At 37.6% G+C, this 18,595-nt stretch overlaps 1 long non-coding RNA gene across 1 annotated transcript; it reads right to left on the reverse strand.

Annotated features, from left to right (window-relative positions):
• Window positions 1–540: 540 nt before the first annotated feature.
• On the reverse strand, window positions 541–10,211 carry LOC127647283 (uncharacterized). The gene is made up of 3 exons (XR_007971037.1): window positions 10,102–10,211; window positions 1,630–1,726; window positions 541–749 (listed from the first exon to the last, which is right to left on the reverse strand). It is a non-coding gene; the product is annotated as an uncharacterized LOC127647283 (long non-coding RNA).
• Window positions 10,212–18,595: the final 8,384 nt, after the last annotated feature.

Here is an 18,595-nt window from a genome sequence, read left to right on the forward strand (position 1 = left end):
TGGGCTTTAAAGGGTCATGAAAACATGAAAAATGTCTTTGATATTTTCACATATAAAAACATACTGCAAGTTCCATTCCTCAAAGTTAACTCCCCATTTTAAAATATGAATATTTGTTTTACACCCTTCAGAAACACCAGGATTTGAGATCACCCCAATCATGACGTCTGCATTGTCCTGTACATGCCCCTTAACATGTGTATGCAAATCAAGCAGGTGTACTCTGAACAGCTCATGTCTGTCCACCAATCACAAAAGCGATACTGCTGTGAGAGTAAGGGTACATTTACATGACAACGATGTACTAAAAACAGAATATTTTTTTGTAAAGTTTTGCGTACAGACGACAATGTTGTAAAAACGATCACCGTTCACACGGATCCACGAAAACAACTAAAAACGCTGTATTATGCCTGCCAGGCCAGTACTTGCTGTTTTTTCCAAATATCTTGTATTGAAAGATACAGCAGTTCCAAGTATTTTGTCCTTGGATGCAATGCCGGTAAGTACATTTCTGTCAGGAAGACTCGCAGACTTAAGTGAAATTTAAGATAAAATGTATTTGATGAATATAAAACAGAAAAGTAATGTCTCTCTTTGGCATAAGCCCCGTCTGCCGGTCCGAAGAAGTTGTACTCGGAACTGTCATATCCTGCTGGAGATAGGAGTCAGGGGCGAGGAGCGTACACCTGTGCAGGACGGGGCTCAACTGCTGGTGGTGGGGTGGTGGAGGTTGCCATGTTAGCACACTGAAACAGCAATGTGATAGATTGTGAGCAGAAGTGTAAAGCAATGGCTTACATGTGATTGGCTAGGAATTACCCAGCTAATGGTGCGTTGATGTATAACTGCTAGTCTTCCCACTAGAACTAAGCTTTGCTTACATTTATTTATAATCTTTAAGTGCGTTTGTAAAAAAATAACTTCAAGCCAGCATATAATGTTATTAAGAGATCAAGTGTCTCATTATTAGCATGCTGCTAATCAAATCTGTACATACACAGATTAGCAATATTTCTTGAGTTGAATATTAATATATTGTGTTTAGAAAGTGTAAAGTTAAATATATTATGATGTTTTTGTTCCCATTGCTATTATAATCTCTTGATACAGTGTGAATCTAGTGTTGTTCTGTCATTGTCTTTTAATAAAGCAATACTTATATAAATATGTGGTTACGTTTTTGTTGCTTTTGCAGTTGATTCATCTTAAGTGGTTTCATTAAATGTGTGCAAAGTGTTTTTGGAAGAATTATTAATTTTCTGTTTAATAATAATTATTAATTATTAATGTTGGATATCATTTGAGTACATAACATAGATTTGGTGCAATGAAGTTAGCCAATCACAGCAGCGGGTGTTTACTTCCATTTCCAGAGGTGGGTAGTAACATGCTACATTTACTCAGTTACATTTACTTTGGGGGAAAATATTACTTTTAGTATAGGTATATTTAGTATATATTTAGTATATTAAAAGTGGCTACTTTTTATTCTAACTCAAGTAAATTTCGAATGAAATTTTTTTACATTTACTTCTCTACAATGTGCGGCGTTTCTGTCGTTACATTACTGGATTTAATTTGAGTTAATTTGTAATTTATTGAGAGATGATTGAATGGGACATTTACCTGAGTGTAAGTTGACACAGCTGCGTGCGCTGTCACAGTCACTCAAGTCATCAATGCTGCAGCATCAAACTCTTCAAAGTGAAACACTTTCTTCGCTCTGCACAGTGAAAAAAGAATAGTTTCATTATGCAATGCCTTCATTTAACACCAAGACAAGCGGATATTTAAACATTTAAATCACAGCTTCAACTTAAGGCAGCATGTCGAGGCAAGTTTTGGCTCTAATGCTAAAGCGGGCTTTTCTGTGCGAATTATGTAACTGGGCTCTTATGACATCAGTTTTTAAGAGTACATTTTTAAACATGCAGCAATAAATCAGTGCACTTTGTTCTGATGCTTTGTCCTGCATTCCACGTCATGAGCAGTATTTACGCATTTACTGGAAACTATTGCAGCTACTTCGGGTGGATTAACTGTATAAATCCATGTAAACATCCAAGTTAAGTGTAAATTCCTTTTGCTCTGCCATTTGCGTGATTGACAACTGGAGCACGAACAGACAGCATTCCTGTCTGAGGCACGCGTGTGAGAGATGAGCAGGCGCTAGGCGATCGTATGGCGAAGAGAGTGGCTGTGTCCAAAATCGATCACTCATTCACTAAAGTAGTGAATGGCAGTTAATGCACTATATCTCAGTAGTGAGTGAACAAAATGAGTGAGCGAATTTGGATGCTAACTTATACATCGAGTGTTGGAGCTTTGGGGCTGTCGCATAAGATATGAACTTTTAAAATACTTGGGCCTTACTTGTTATTCTTATTAAATAGTGTATTAATACAATATATCTTCATTCTGTTTGTAATTTTTAATATATACCATGTGTTGACATAAAGAGTAAACATATTTTATCAAATAAATAGTACATTTTAAAATGTATCTGTATGTTTTGCCTCTCTATATGTTATTTTAATCAAGTAATTATTTGTCAAAAAGTAATTTAATACATTCAGCATGAAATAAAACATTGCAGGAGGGAAGGAAGCAGTAAACTCCCAGCATATTTCTGAACATATTGTCATAAAATCATAAAATTGGTCTCATTATATTCAGTGGGGTATAGCTAGTCCAACGATATGAAAAATTCCTATGTTGGCCATTTTGGATGTCGGACATTTTGAATTTAGTCATAAAATGCTGTATTTTACGAACGACTTGGCGTATCGTTACGAAACTTGGTATATGTCTTTGGCACTATGCTCGGACACAAAAAGTTTCGGGACAGTGCCACCTTGAGGTCAAAAATTATAATACTATTTCTAAAAATGCTAATAGCTATTGACTCCTTTCACCTACTGTCATGAGACTGGGCTTCATAGACTCCTTGGTTTGTGCCAAGAACAATGATACCAATTATGTCATGATCGAGCAAACTTCCTGTCCGCCATATTTAAATGTTTTATAAATGTACTCCTCCTAGACTGTTTGTCCAATTTGCAAGAAAATTGGCCTGCATCATCTAGAGGCATTCACGAAAAAAAAATTGTTAACAGAATTTTGATAAACCATACCGTTTTTGAATTGCGCTTCAATGAATTTGACGAAGAACACACAAAATTGCAATTGAGGCTGTATCTCCGCAACGCTTTGCCACACAAACTTGGTACGTGTCATCACCATTAGGCCCTGAGGTTACTTGCAACATTTTGGAACACTGCCCCCTGTGGTCCCCTACTGGTCAGGAGATAGCAAAAACTGATTTTTTTGCTTATAACGCTTTCCTGCATGATAACCATCATGCATAGGTAGTACCTCAGCAGTTTCAGAACAGTGCCACATACTGGACAAAATTCTAAGAACTAGCTATTTTTAAAATAAATAGATTTTTTTGAAAGTTTACTTTTTCTATCTCCTCATGCACTGTTCATCGGAATCTAACCAAAAACATGTCACAAAGCTTCTTTTGCTCCTCATGGTGCTGACAATTGGCTTGATCCCAGTATCAAAGCCTGCAGCTATATTTCTTCTTGTGTTTTTAGTGATTCACATTCTCTGCCTATCGCCCCCTACTGGGCAGGGAGAAGAATGTCTAGCAAAAAATTACATATATTGATCTGTTTCTCACCCACACCTATGATATCACTTCTAAAGATATGGATTTAACTACTGCAGCCTTATGGATTATTTTTATGCTGCCTTTATGTGCTTTTTGGAGCATCAACATTTTGGCACCCATTCACATGCATTTTGTGGACCTACAGAGCTGAAATAATCTTCTAAATATCTTAATTTGTGTTCTGCAGAAGAAAGTCATCCATATCTGGAATGGCATGAGGGTGTGTAAATGAAGAGAGAATTTTTATTTTTGGGTGAACTATCCCTTTAAAGTGATAGCTCAGCTATAATTTAATATTATGTCATCATTTCCCTACCCTCATGTTGTTCCAAACCATGTGACCCTTTGTATTATGTAATATGTAAAAAAAAAAAAAAAAAAAAAGTTTAATATGTTGCATAGAAGAAAGTCATATGTGTTTGTGATGGTGGTGAATGATGACAGAATTTCCATTAGTATTAATAATAATAATATCCATCCATCCATCCATCCATCCATCTTCAACCGCTTATCCGAAGTCGGGTCGCGGGGGCAGCAGCTCCAGCAGGGGGCCCCAAACTTCCCTATCCTGAGCCACATTAACCAGCTCTTACTGGGGACCCCGAGGCACTCCCAGGCCAGTGTGGAGATGTAATCGCTCCACCTAGTCCTGTGTCTTCCCCGAGGCCTCCTCCCAGCTGGACGTGCCTGAAACACCTCCCTAGGGAGACGGCCAGGGAACATCCTTACCAGATGCCCAAACCACAGCAACTGACTCCTTTCGACGCAAAGGAGCAGTGGCTCTACTATGAGCTCCTCACCCTATCTCTAAGGGAGAAGCCCGCCACCCTTCTGAGGAAGCCCATTTCGGCCACTTGTACTCGCGACCTAGTTCTTTCGGTCATGACCCAGCCTTCATGACCATTTGCCTTCCGGCTCAGCTCTCTTTTCGTGACAATGGTGCCCCCGCTGCCCCGATTCTCCAGCCAACCTCCCGCTCCATTGTCCCCTCACTCATGAACAAGACCCCGAGGTACTTGAACTCCTTCACTTGGGGCAATACCTCCTTCCCTACCCGGAGTACACACTCCATTGGTTTCCTGCTGAGAACCATGGCCTCAGATTTAGAGGTGCTAATCTCATCCCAGCTGCTTCACACTCAACTGCCAAGCGATCCAGTGAGAGCTGAAGGTCATGGACCGATGATGACATGAAGACTACATCATCTGCAAAAAGCAGCGATGAGATCCCCAGCCCACTGAACCACACACCTTCCCCACCCTGGACGTACAGGAACCCACCCTGTGAGTTGAAGATCTCGCGGACAGGGACCTCCTCCAAACATTCACAGTTCACCCGCACTACTCGCTTGGGCTTCCCAGGTCTGTCCAGAGTCTTTCCCCACCCCCTGACTCAACTCACCACCAGATGGTGATCAGTTGACAGCTCTGCCCCTCTCTTCACCCGAGTGGCCTCAGATCCGACAACACGATTACAAAATCGATCATCGACCTTCGGCCACCAGGGTAAACTCCAACGTAACGGCACTCAGCCGGGGACTCGTGAGTATCCCCACACCCGCCCATTGCCTCACACCCTGGGAAACTCCAGAGAAGAATAGAGTCCATCCCCTATCCAGGAGTACGGATCCAGAGCCAAAACTGTGCGTCGAAGTAAGCCCCACCAGATCCAACTGGTAACGCTCCACCTCCCTCACCAGTTCCGGCTCCTTCCCCCCCAGTGAGGTGACGTTCCACGTCCCTAGAGCTAGCCTTTGCTGCCCGGGTCTGGTCCGTCGAGGCCCACGGCCTTCATTGCCACCCATAATGCAGCGCACCCGACTCCTGCAGTTTCTCCAATGGGTGGTGGGCCCACAACTTGAGTACTCTTTTAATTAGATACTTTCTTACTCTTACTCAAGTAATTATTTATGTTACTTTTACTTGAGTAATTTTTTTAAGTAATTGTACTTTTACTTGAGTACAGTTTTTGGCTGTCCGTTTTTTAAAGAAGTAACACCTCTTGAAACGGAGTAGTTTTGACAGAGAGTGAAAATGAGGATGGAAAAAGATAATTTTTACAAATATTTCAACTTTATTGGTGCAAAAACCCCTTTAAGAAGTCCTGAATCTATATATAACAAACTCTTCTAAACTATGTTCACTTCCACAGACAGCAGCAAATCTTAAAGATCAAATACAATATGTGTGTGTGTGTGTGTGTGTGTGTGTGTGTGTGTGTGTGTGTGTGTGTGTGTGTGTGTGTGTGTGTGTGTCATTGGATTCAAACAAATAGATATTAACAAATTAAATATCTATACAATATCTGTTTGTGACATTTTGTGTCATGTTTTCAAGAAGCAAGACTTAAAAAATAAAAAATAAAAATACTTTTCAGTAGTCTCAATTATCCTAAGGTCACTTGTGTTGAGCCACATAACATTTTAATGTCACATGGCATTTGGCCCTACCAATTTAATACCAATTTAACATAGTTGGGCTGGAGTGCTAGTATGAGACTGTCTGGGAACATTTTCAATCATTAACACATCTGTGACTCCTTAACACAAAATTCCCTGCGCTCTGTATATTGATTGATAGACTTTCAGTAGCACTGTTAACAATTGTTTAAGTCTATTGCCTAGGGGGGACACACTGTAGGACCCACATCTTGTGTTGTTGCGAGTCGCCAAACCAAGCAGAAGACAAGATTTTGAGCCAAGCCAAGTGAATTTGGAATGCAACATTATTGGTAAACAGAACCTCATAGCACAATCCAAAATAGGAGTTATTTTTGTCAAATAAAGTGCTGCATAACAGAGCATCAGATGTGAGATCTTGCTTAAATATAATATAATTAATATTTACTTATTATTTTTTTCATTATTTGTATTTCTGTCATACTTTTTTCTATTCAAATTGAGCTTTTATTTGGCGGAAGCTTTTACACTGGAGTAAACCCCCTTGCTGTTTTTGTTTGTTTTTAACAGTAGATTTTACTTCCAGAAAAACAGGTCACTACGTGACCCAATGTTATTATTAAACTGTATAAGACTGCTATTTAATTAAATATGTAGCCTGTATGTGCCTTGCGCTACAAAGAGAAATAGTGCTCTGCTTGCTGTCATCTGTTGGCAACAGCGCACTCAGTGCCCATGGTGGTGTTTTCCATGTGTGAGCAAAGGAGTAGTTGGCGTCGGCACATCTCCGGCTTCACATAAATCACAAGCGCTTATATAGGACATAACGTGATTTTAATTTGTGAGCTGAATGTTTACAGAATGGCATTAGTACAACAGATATTATAATTTTTTGGTATCAAAGCATTTTTACAAGTACATGGGCGCAGTATCGGACCCATTTCAGATACCAGTTTTGGTATCAGGGTCCTAATCCAAATATTAGAATGTCACAATCAGTAACAAGACACGTAAGAATCAATGGCACTTGACATTACTAATGTAAAAGCTGTTGTAATGCTTCTTCAGGCAGCAATTGTTGGGTCAGGATCTGACTGTTATGGAAGATGGGAACACTTAAATAAAGACTTTAATTTAGATCTGTTCCTTACACAAAGCAATCACATGACAACAGAAGACCTAGAATACACGACAGAGAACTCAACTAGGACATTCTGAAAAAGCAATGAGTAAACTATGACATTTTCAAATCATTTAATTTTAAAATGTTGCTTTGTGTAAAGTAACGGAATACTCAGAAATGAGTTGAATACAGCATTAGAGTAAAAAATGGATATAGGGCAACATATTGGTGGTGCAGGCAAAAGGTCCCCACTGTGACGTTACGTCATGAAAGTGTAATGATAAATTTGTGTGTATTGAAAATTAAATTATAAAAGCTGCTCTTTAATTATTTTGGGAAATAAAGAGAACTGTCAACCATTGTAATGAGCGAAGACATTAAAACTTTAATACACTGACTACAGGCTGTGTGGTCTTACACAAATACTGTGTCAGTTTATCATTTTTATTCTCATCCTCCCTGTCTGTCTGAGATAAACTCTGAGTCTGTTCTTCCAAAGTCAGGTATTCTCAACACTGACATGTTCAATGGTTCATCTTAATCCTAATTGAAAAATTCAACATTATAGACAACATATCTTAACATGATAAAAGTCAAGCAATCTGATAAAGAACATGTCAGATGTCTTCTCATGTTATTCCATTAAAGAAAGAAAAATCATCTCTCACTCATTATTCATGAATGGAATGCCTTGTTGTCTGTTATACTTAAAATTTGATAACAGCAGATAACCGATGATTCAGACTCCCATCGTGTTCTGAAATAAACAAATGATATTTACAAATGGTCAAAACTTTAAAAAAAACTTGACTGAAATGTTTGTCATAATCTTGAAAATCTATTGATCTGAAGGTGTATGCTTAAATGTTTTAAATTAGTTTTGTAGACAAAAATATAATTGTGCCACCATATAAGTGTATTTCATTATAAAAATAAATGTAATAATAAAAAATAAAACAAGTTTTTGAAATGGATGACTTAGTGGATAATAAAGAAAAGCAGCCACTACATTCCTAACATAGAGGGGAACTCCTTCAATACAGTTTAAAAATAATCCCAGGGTGATGCCTCAAAATGTTGCTTGAGAAAATGTCAAGAGTTCATGTCTGCAAATCCTAGGCAAAGGGTGACTACTTTGAAGATGCTAAAATATAACAGATTCCCATAGTTCCATTTATGTTATTCTATAGTTTTGATGACTTTACTATTATTCTAATATGTGATAAAAAAAAACGCGTGTGTGTGTGTGTGTGTGTGTATATATATATATATATATATATATATATATATATATATATATATGTAGACACATCATGTGTTTCTAGAGTTATAGTATGCTATCTTTATATATTAATGTATTGCCTGTGGCAGTTAGCTTATACAAAGCTAATATGTTGTGGAGCGGAGGGGGCGGGGCCGATCGGAATATCGCGTGCCCGTTCCCCAATCGGCCTGATGAGGCGCGCGAGGGATAAAGGCGGCCGGTGAAGATGGTTTGAGAGAGAGAGAATTACGGCATGTCCGTCATGTGTGTGTTTATGTTTGTGCTTTTGGTTTAAGTTTACATTAAAATATTATTTATGTTCACAAGCCGGTTCTCGCCTCCTCCTTGCCCATCCTTTAACTGTTTTACATATGTATAATGAATAAATTAGGTGTTATGAGTGGAGGCAGCGAAGCAGACGAGGAGATGCGGATCCAAAAGCAGTTTAAACTTTATTAGAAAAATAAACAAGGCGGGTACACAAAACATGGGAACAAAGGAAAAACCCTCAATGGGGAAATAAAACATAAAACTAGAAAACACGGGCAGGGAACACATACCAGGCTAACAACAACATTCAACGATTGACAAAGACAGAACAAAAAACCAGGGTATAAATACACAAGGACAGGATGATTACAAATGATAAACAGGTGTGAACAATGACACAAAATGGCAGTGATGACGGCAGGTGGATTGTGGGAAATGTAGTTCTAAACAATAGACTGGTGAGACACAGAACACAGGGGCAGACAACAGGGGAACGTGACATTAGGGATGTGCACAGAAAGTTGACATTCAGTTAACTATTTGACGTGGCACAATTCGAATACCAAAATCACTATTCAGTTATTCTACAATAGAGTAACAGGAGGTTGATCAGGCCTCCAGCTCCACCACCAACACTCAAGCAAACACAAGAACAGGCGAGCATGTAACATGCTGAATCTCACTGTTTTTTCTTTCAGGGATTGTGCAAGATCACCGCATTTTTAGACACCAAGTAATGTTCCAGGTTGTTTTTCACTGAGCAATATTTACTTTATAAACCGTAAGCTCTGGTGTTCATATTTTAGAAAATTTTTAGACAGATTTTTTATTATTTAAAAATGATGAGTCTTCGCTGCATATGCAGGTATTGATGACAGTTTGATTATTTTTTTAATTTTAATGTGAGTAATATTATACTGTCATTTAGTACGGTATGTATAACATTTTTATTAACTGAAAGTGTAACTTGAAATCTTGCTTTAGCTGAGTACATGTGAGGTGTCTATTTCTCAAACTAGAGATTCTGATGTACTTATCCTCTTGTTTAATTCTACATCTGGCCTTCCACATCTCTTTCTGTCTTTGTTAGAGCCAGTTGTCCTTTGTCTTTGAAGACTAGTGTACACTTTTGTATGAAATCTTCATTTTTTTTGGCAATTTCAAGCATTGTATAGCCTTCATTCCGCAAAACAATGATTGACTGACGAGTTTATAGAGAAAACTGTTTCTTTTTTGCCATTTTTGTTCTGATATTGACCTTAAGATGTGCCAGATGCCAAGGCAATACAATGGCAGGTTCAGTGCGTGACAAGTAGCAAAAGTCTTGCATATGACCATAATAAATGCATTTGATAATGACTTACCCGTACAGTTGTGTGAAACCACTCCATATAAATTCATGGCAATGTGTCTCTGCTTTTCAGATTTATAAACCTGTCTAGTAGCTCAACACATACACCCACAGTGAAACTCATTATAAGTGAGAGGTTTGTACAGGTCTAAATATACACTGTGAAATACAGCACGTACCGTTTATGTGCTACACAGGACAAGAATCTACCACTGAAAGTCACTCCAATGAAGATATCATGGTGTCTTGTTCAACAGATGGGAAACACTTATGTATTATTTTAAAATCAGTGGTGTCAGGAAAGATTATGAGAAAGTATATAAACATCCAAGTGAACCTTTTTTTTTTTATTTAAATAAAAAGAAAAAAAAACAACCTGAAGGTATTTTTCAGTAGCTAAATCTGTCATACTCCTTTCATACTCTGCATTTCCTGCTGTTATCCATCATGAAGAAAGTGTTCGACACTTTGCCAAAAGTCTTTGTCTTTGGCCCCCTGCTGGTAGCTGAACACTTACACGTTAGGTGAGACTGCACTTGTCGTGAAAGTGGCAACAGCCGAGAGATTACTTTCCTGGAGATTTTGGAAGATCCTGCAGCTTTTCTGAAAAGACTGCCAGGCCCTCCAAACACCAGGCAGCAGGTATTATGGCGTCAATGTGTGACAAACTCAACTCTCCTCTCTCTAAGATCCCTATGGACCTGACTACAGAGATGTGTCAAACCATGCCTTCAGAATATTTAGAAAGATTAATGACCATGTGCTTGAGAATAGCCTCCATCTGGGCTCCTTAAGCCAAAACCTGAAATGCTAAGTGGATGTGTTGGACTCCATGGGGTTTCATTTCAGGCATCACTTATAGAAATTAAGGGCCAGCATGAAGGTGATGCACTCTGGTCTGCTTCAGTGAAAAGTAAAAAAAAATCCTCAAAAATATAAACATACTTGTTCACCTAAGCCAAAAGATTGTGGCACAAGGGTAAAACAAGACTATATATATATATTTCTATGAAGCGAATAGCTATTTGTTGAGTCATTCATATTATACTGACACTGCAAATGCTTTCCAAATTCCTGCATTTACAAACAGCAACACGTTATAGAACAAATTCAAATAATAAATCGAGGATTCCATTTAGGCCTATCGATGTAATTATACTATTATATAGGGGTGTGCAACGAAGCCATTATCTGCATTTGTATCTGTATACGGATAGTACCTGTTGTGGGCGGGGCTTAAACCGTAAGTGTGTCAAAACCAATTAAAACACACATTTTTAAGTATTACTCTGACATTTATAGTTTCTATTAATAAAATATGCAATGTATATGCTTTTTCATAATAGTAGCATAATAATAATAATATACTATGATTATTTAAAAAAATATTATTTTATTCTTTTTTACTTACCAGATGATGCTGAATTTGTAGGCTACATTAACTGTGGAATATGTTGTGGTTTCTCCTGGTATTTCAGATATTAATATCTGCATGAAACATACTTTTGTCTATGCATGAATAGCAACATTATTCTGGAGGCAAGAAGTGTCAAGCAAAATGTGAACTGTCAAGCACACATTTTGCAGTGAATGTATATCATATTCTTAATTAAAGATTTGACAGTATGCAATTTTAATAGTATCTAGAACACTCTTTGTTTTTTTTTTTTGTTAACAACTGTTTATTGAGTTTTTTTCTTTTTTAAAGTCAAGAGAATACAAAGCAAAAAGCAACTATACAAATCTAGAAGAACACTCTTTGTTTTATTGAAATAGTAGCCAATATTAAAATTGCATACTGGCCAATAAAACAACTGGTGTACTAGTTAGTATTGACATTGCATGCAGGCTAATCTTTCATTAAGAATGACATACTAGCTATTAAAAATGGCTTACCAGCTATTATTGTATTAAAATTGCTTACTAGCTATTAAAATGGCATACTAGCTAATATACATTTTAGATACCCTAACCCTAAACGTTGCTTGGACATTCTAAAAACTCCCTGTGTCCCACAGGAAATAAAACAAAAAAGAATTGATAATGCAATGAGTAAATGGTGACAACAATTTAATTACATTTTTAAAATTTTGCATTAGGTAAATACATTATTTAAAGGGCACCTATTATGGAATTTTGAAAATTACCTTTTATGTAGTGTGTAACATAGATTTAAGTGAACAAAAACATCCTGCAAAGTTTTATAAATGAAAGTTCACCGTAAAAAAAGTTATTGTCTCTCAAAAGTAGGAGTCGACTCTGAGTCAATGTAATGAATCGATTTTCCAACAAGTCATTTTCCTTTTCGTTGTGACGTCAAGACGAAAAATTATCAAATTGTCCGCGCCCACTCATTGCGCGCGCAGACACCAGGGAAAACTTGAAAACATCATGTCGACAACAAGACGCTGTGTTCTGAAGTGCATATCAAAAGCGACCTTTTTTTCACTGCCCAGGGACGAGCATGTGAAGAATCAGTGGCTAGAGTTTATATTTACAACTATACCACACAAGTATAGCCCGAAACTTGTGCTGTGTTCGCGTCATTTTAATGATGATTGCTTTATGAACATGAATGCTTTCAAGTGTGGATTCGCGAGCCGGTTGATACTGAAGGAAGGTTCAGTACCAAGTTTATTTGGATCAGCTTCCTCCTCCGAATCACAACCTGTAAGTATTATTAATAATTGTTGCTTTTATGTGTTTTTTAGCATGCTTAATAAGTATTTGTGTGTGTTGTGTAAGTTACGCTCAGCGCAGCTTCTAGGTCTTCAATGTCAATTTTTTTGAAATATGTGAAATGTTTGTCGATGTTATTGGAGTTGTCATAAACAATAGAGCAATAACTTGTAGTAATGCAGTGCTTTACCAATATGTTTATGCGTTGGGCTAACGCAAACAATAACTGATTGGGTGTTTACCACCGAACTTTGGGCTATGATCGCTAACATAAATCAACTCAAATTCCTTCTCTAATTTGGATTTTTTTACTACAAAGCGGTGATGGGCGTTCAATTTCCGACAATCTCTGCACAGAGTATACCAATCACAACTGACTGGGTCATCTGACCAATCACCGCAGATTAGCGTCACGCAAAGGAGGGGTTTGGAAAAATGAGTCGTTGAACGAATCATTTGGGAGTCGGTGAGCAAATCAGGTAAACATAAATGCATATTATATGACAACAAAAGTGTTTTTTGTCATTGCATGCATGTAAAACTGTTGTTGGGGACTCCCAAAACAATATTAGGAACATTTTAAATGCCATAATAGGTGCCCTTTAAGTTTTCACTCTTTTGCTGAATTTAAATATGTACCAAATGTGTAGCTATAGTGTTTTCACTTAATTTTTTTATCATGTTTTTTAATAAGAGTGTATTGAAAATTGCTGTTTGAGCATCCCGACCACCCCGGCACAGCAACATTGGCCCTACCAATGGCATGAGTTTGGGGCAGGACTGTCTGTTTGTCAACCAATGGTAGATGGGGAGTGTTCAGAAACCTGTTTGAAAACACTCATTTTTGCAACTCTGTTGCTATTGCTGCAAATATGAAATATTTTACTATCAAAAACAATCTTTTTGTTTTTCAAAAACAACAGAAACTTCAATATAAGCACTTCTCATGTCATGTAATATTTGCTGCATTTTGCTATCTACAGTAAATTATGTACTCTTTGACTGTTTGGAAAGACAAATTTCACTGCCACCTTTACCTGGAGTCTTGGTTATTTCTTCCTGCTTGGCAGGTTATAAATTAAATAAAGGTAGCCCAGAATTAGCTTTTATACCAGCTGTCTGTCTCCTGCCATTCTGGCCTCTTTTCTAACTTCCCATTTATCTGTTGCCCGCCTAGAGGCTCTGACTGCTGATCCCATTCACCCACCCACACCTGTCCCTGCACAGGTTAATTAAAGGATCAGAGTAATTGGTTCACTGTGAAGGATCCTAATTTTTGAAGTGTCAAACACCTTAAAAGAGAACAATTTCTGAACTTTGCTAAGGAATTAGGAATATGGGTGATTTTTTTTTTTCACCCACAATTTCAAAGAGCAGATCTATCAGCCTGTTGAAATTATAACATGAGTTATAATTATAATTATGACAACAATGATGTATTGATACATGATGAAATGGGAAACGATTATTATGTTGATCCACAATCAACAACTGAAAATATGAGTTTCACATGAGCTCAGATAAAAAAAATTTTTTAATGTTGGCTTAACAAGGGACATGATCCTGCAGTTTAACATTTAGAAGATATAACAAGACAGTGTGAAGATTCAACGAAATTGTATAATATTAATTCCCATTCCTTATGTTTTGTTATTACTGCCCTGTTGTCTGAAATGTGAAATGATCTAATCATTTAACAAAACAAGTTGCTGAGGTTAGTGAGTAGAAACTGTTTTACATTCATTGTCCGATGGCATAGTTCCTCTAACATGTCGTGCCTGGCTAAGCCAGGCCATAGATCAACATCTTTGTCGGTAATCAGAAAACATTCCTATCAACCAATACGTTTTGAGGTATAGGGGCAGGGTTAAGGGCTTGAACAATGGGATAGGGTTAAGATAATGTCTGTTTGACTGAAATGTTGTTCAAAGACCAGCACAAGATGTTAATCGGGACAGACTGAACTTGGCAGTGGGAAATCGGCAAGAGGGGGTCGGATTTTTGGCTAAAATTGTTCTCTGCTTTCCAAATTTCAAGTACAGCTGCACGTATGCACACTTTTGCACAATGCACAGCACAAATGCAATATGTTTAGTCTAAGTCTAAAGTATGTAAGGCATCGTAAGGCACAGTAGGGCCGATTTTCAGAGCATGGTGGAGTTTGCCAGTAATTCTGCACCTCATCGATGAATCTTGAGTGCGATACCTGTGCCTTGTCCTACCAGCGTCGCAACACTGCATGATGCTTCTCCTCTGGTTTGTGACAGATGGTTTTCCTCAGTCTCCATTGAAATTGTGTAGCTTTGTCTCATGTGGAAGAGGTCAGATGTATTGTTGTTACACATGACATTAATTCAAGGTGCCCACGTTCATATGCATGGAGTTGTGATAGAGGTCACAGAGTGCATGTTATTGCATATGTTTTCACATTCTGAAAGAGATTATATCTGGACACACACTTGATTATATTCGACCTGTGCAGTTGCAGGGATAATCGTTAATGCCGACAGCACATTTGCAATCTTGGGGAAGCCAGGAGCTTCAGCAGAAAACCTCTTTGCAATTTCGAGGCTCCTCACGGGCAGAGACCTACATAGCAGCCTAGCAACCAAATGTCTGTGAAGGAATGAATATTCAAGTTCATGCTTCATTTGTCATTCTTTCTAGCAGGAGAAGGCCTTGTAGCTGTGAGTTTGCTAATTCAGTCATTACTGACTGTTCATTGGCCTTATAATGAGGCAAAGATCAGCTAAAACACCTGATGATCAAAGAGTGCAAGTCTTTATTTGCATAGAAAAGGCAAGTCCTTCATTTATGTTCACCCAAAACATCAGTTTAAACATGAAAACTCATCTACAGAGAGAGAGTTAGAGAGGTGTCTCAAAGCAATTAGTGAGGCTGACTGTGGCATATCTTAACAGAAGTGTGTAAAGAAGCATGGTCTTGGCCTGCATGCCACTATCTTTGAAGATCAAACCAAAATTGTTGTGCGTAGTGGCCACCTCATTAAATCAGACTCAGTACATTTGAAAGTGGAAGTCTGATAAACTTATGTGGTTCTATACATGGATGCCTGTTGGGATATTATCTATAGGGAACAAGATAAACAAGAGTTTATTTTTGTCTGTATTATCTGGTGAGTGCTATCCATTAGCATTGCAATTTATCTCAAAAGATATATTCTGCCATCTTTGCTCATGGTCACTAAGTTAAAGAGACAATGTTTTTTGAGTTGTGCATTTTATTAAATGCTCCATTATCAATACTCAAGTGTTTGGTTGTTAGGTGGATTCCTCTGATTTAATATCAAAAATATCCAAAAAAAATCTGTAAAGAACCTTTTAATAACATTTACAGAAAGAATTACCAATTATGTGTCCTAATGCTACCTCAGCCAGCTGAAATGTCATCCAAATCCTGTCAAAATAAGCTTGATTTGTTCCCTTTCCCATTCAAAAAGCCTGTATGAAGGACCCATGAGAGGAAAACATTCTAATCTCTTTCCTCCAGGCCCCCCGGAACAAGCATTGAGTTCATTCAGCAATGGCAGGTACAAGTATCTGTTAATATCTAAGAGTTTTATTGTCAGTCTCTGCAGCTTTATACTCCATAACATTTCTAATCCTGTGCTCCATCAACTGATTTTAAGCATATCTTTGTGTATCAGAGAACATATGAAGTTTTGAACAAGTAAACTTAATTTCCCCTGGGCTTGCTTGCATTCTTCGCCAGAAGCCATAAGATTAAAAAGTTGATTTAATTTTTCTCGTAATTGCATTTTAGGAAGTATACATGAACTTTGCATATAATTTCTTTCACTTAATTGACTCATATTTACATACAAGCCACCAGCTGTCCTAACAAAAATAAATTAACCTGACAGCGAACCATCCCACTGGAATACTCTTGGAACAGATTCATTTAATTTCGAAAAGTGTAATTCTCACCTGTACAAAACAGCAAGACATCTGCAAGGTAATTGCTTGATTAAATACAAATATTTATTAGCGTTCATTGTCGTGGGAGAAGTATCAAATGCGATTCAAACATCAAAGAAGGGAATTAGAGGGAGAAAAGTATTTAACTCAAGTAATTATGCTTGCAGTCATTACAATCATCCCAAAATGAAAGACTGCTGTATCTTCAGCTGACCTTTCTTTGGGTCACTATAGAGCAATTATCCAATGGTAAGACAACTGCCTCTTTCTCTAAATTAATAAATGCATGCAAATTCGTACATAAATAGGTTTACAAATTACATTTCATGGCCTAATCAGACTTCCCAAACCTTATTTTTTAGTTTTTAATCAGATTGCAACCAGGATATTAACGGTGTTAATTCGAATGGCATTTATTCACGCAAAACATATTTAGGGTTACCCGGGGCAGTGTGTTAATTGAATATAATTAGACGCATGAGGAATTGTGCTCAGAAGTACCATTAAGGACCAACTACACATTAGGGTGAAGAAATTGCTTTGTTCCTCTGATTGTACAGGCTATAGAGCAGGTTACAGTCCTGAAACCCATTAGACAGTTAGCCTTTTCGAGCCATGGGCTCCCACTGGAATTTCCTATGGGTTTTTATAATTGCAGTTTAGGATTTAGGAGTAAAATAAGGTTTTTGGTTGGAAAAATATCAGCCAAACCACCTGTTGTTCAAAGAGTGAAAATCTTTGTCTTTTCCAAGGAGGTCAACCTGGAGAAAGGAAGGAAAATTCACATTTGAAATTTCTCATAAATCTAAAATGGCCATTATAAAAACCCATAAGAAAGAGAGAGTGAATTAGCCTTCTAGGTTGCCCTATAAATTAACATCAGTTTCATAATTGTGTTAAATGAAAAAATATATATTAAATCACTGCACACTTAGCAAAGGCTGTTATATGAGAAACATTTATTTGCTGCAAGACAACAGATTATGACAAACTGATTTTCTTATGATAAGTTTGTCATCTAGTGACATTATTGATTAGTGACACAAAGCGATTAAAGGGCACCTATTATGGCATTTAAAATGTTCCTAATATTGTTTTGGGAGTCCCCAACAGCAGTTTTACATGCATGCAATGACAAAAAACACTTTTGTTGTCTTATAATATGCATTTATGTTTACCTGATTTGCTCACCGACTCCCAAATGATTCGTTCAACGACTCATTTTTCCAAACCCCTCCTTTGCGTGACGCTAATCTGCGGTGATTGGTCAGATGACCCAGTCAGTTGTGATTGGTATACTCTGTGCAGAGATTGTCGGAAATGGAACGCCCATCACCGCTTTGTAGTAAAAAAATCTAAATCAGAGAAGGAATTTGAGTTGATTTATGTTAGCGATCATAGCCCAAAGTTTGGTGGTAAACACCCAATCAGTTATTGTTTGCGTTAGCCCAACGCATAAACATATTGGTAAAGCACTGCATTACTACAAGTTATTGCTCTATTGTTTATGACAACTCCAATAACATCGACAAACATTTCACATATTTCAAACAAATTGACATTGGAGACCTAGAAGCTGCGCTGAGCGTAACTTACACAACACACACAAATACTTATTAAGCATGCTAAAAAACACATAAAAGCAACAATTATTAATAATACTTACAGGTTGTGATTCGGAGGAGGAAGCTGATCCAAATAAACTTGGTACTGAACCTTCCTTCAGTATCAACCGGCTCGCGAATCCACACTTGAAAGCATTCATGTTCGTAAAGCAATCATCATTAAAATGACGCGAACACAGCACAAGGTTCGGGCTATACTTGTGTGGTATAGTTGTAAATATAAACTCTAGCCACTGATTCTTCACATGCTCGTCCCTGGGCAGTG

The sequence above is a fragment of the Xyrauchen texanus genome, chromosome 8 (genome assembly GCF_025860055.1).
Source record: "Xyrauchen texanus isolate HMW12.3.18 chromosome 8, RBS_HiC_50CHRs, whole genome shotgun sequence".
Taxonomy (NCBI): domain Eukaryota; kingdom Metazoa; phylum Chordata; class Actinopteri; order Cypriniformes; family Catostomidae; genus Xyrauchen; species Xyrauchen texanus.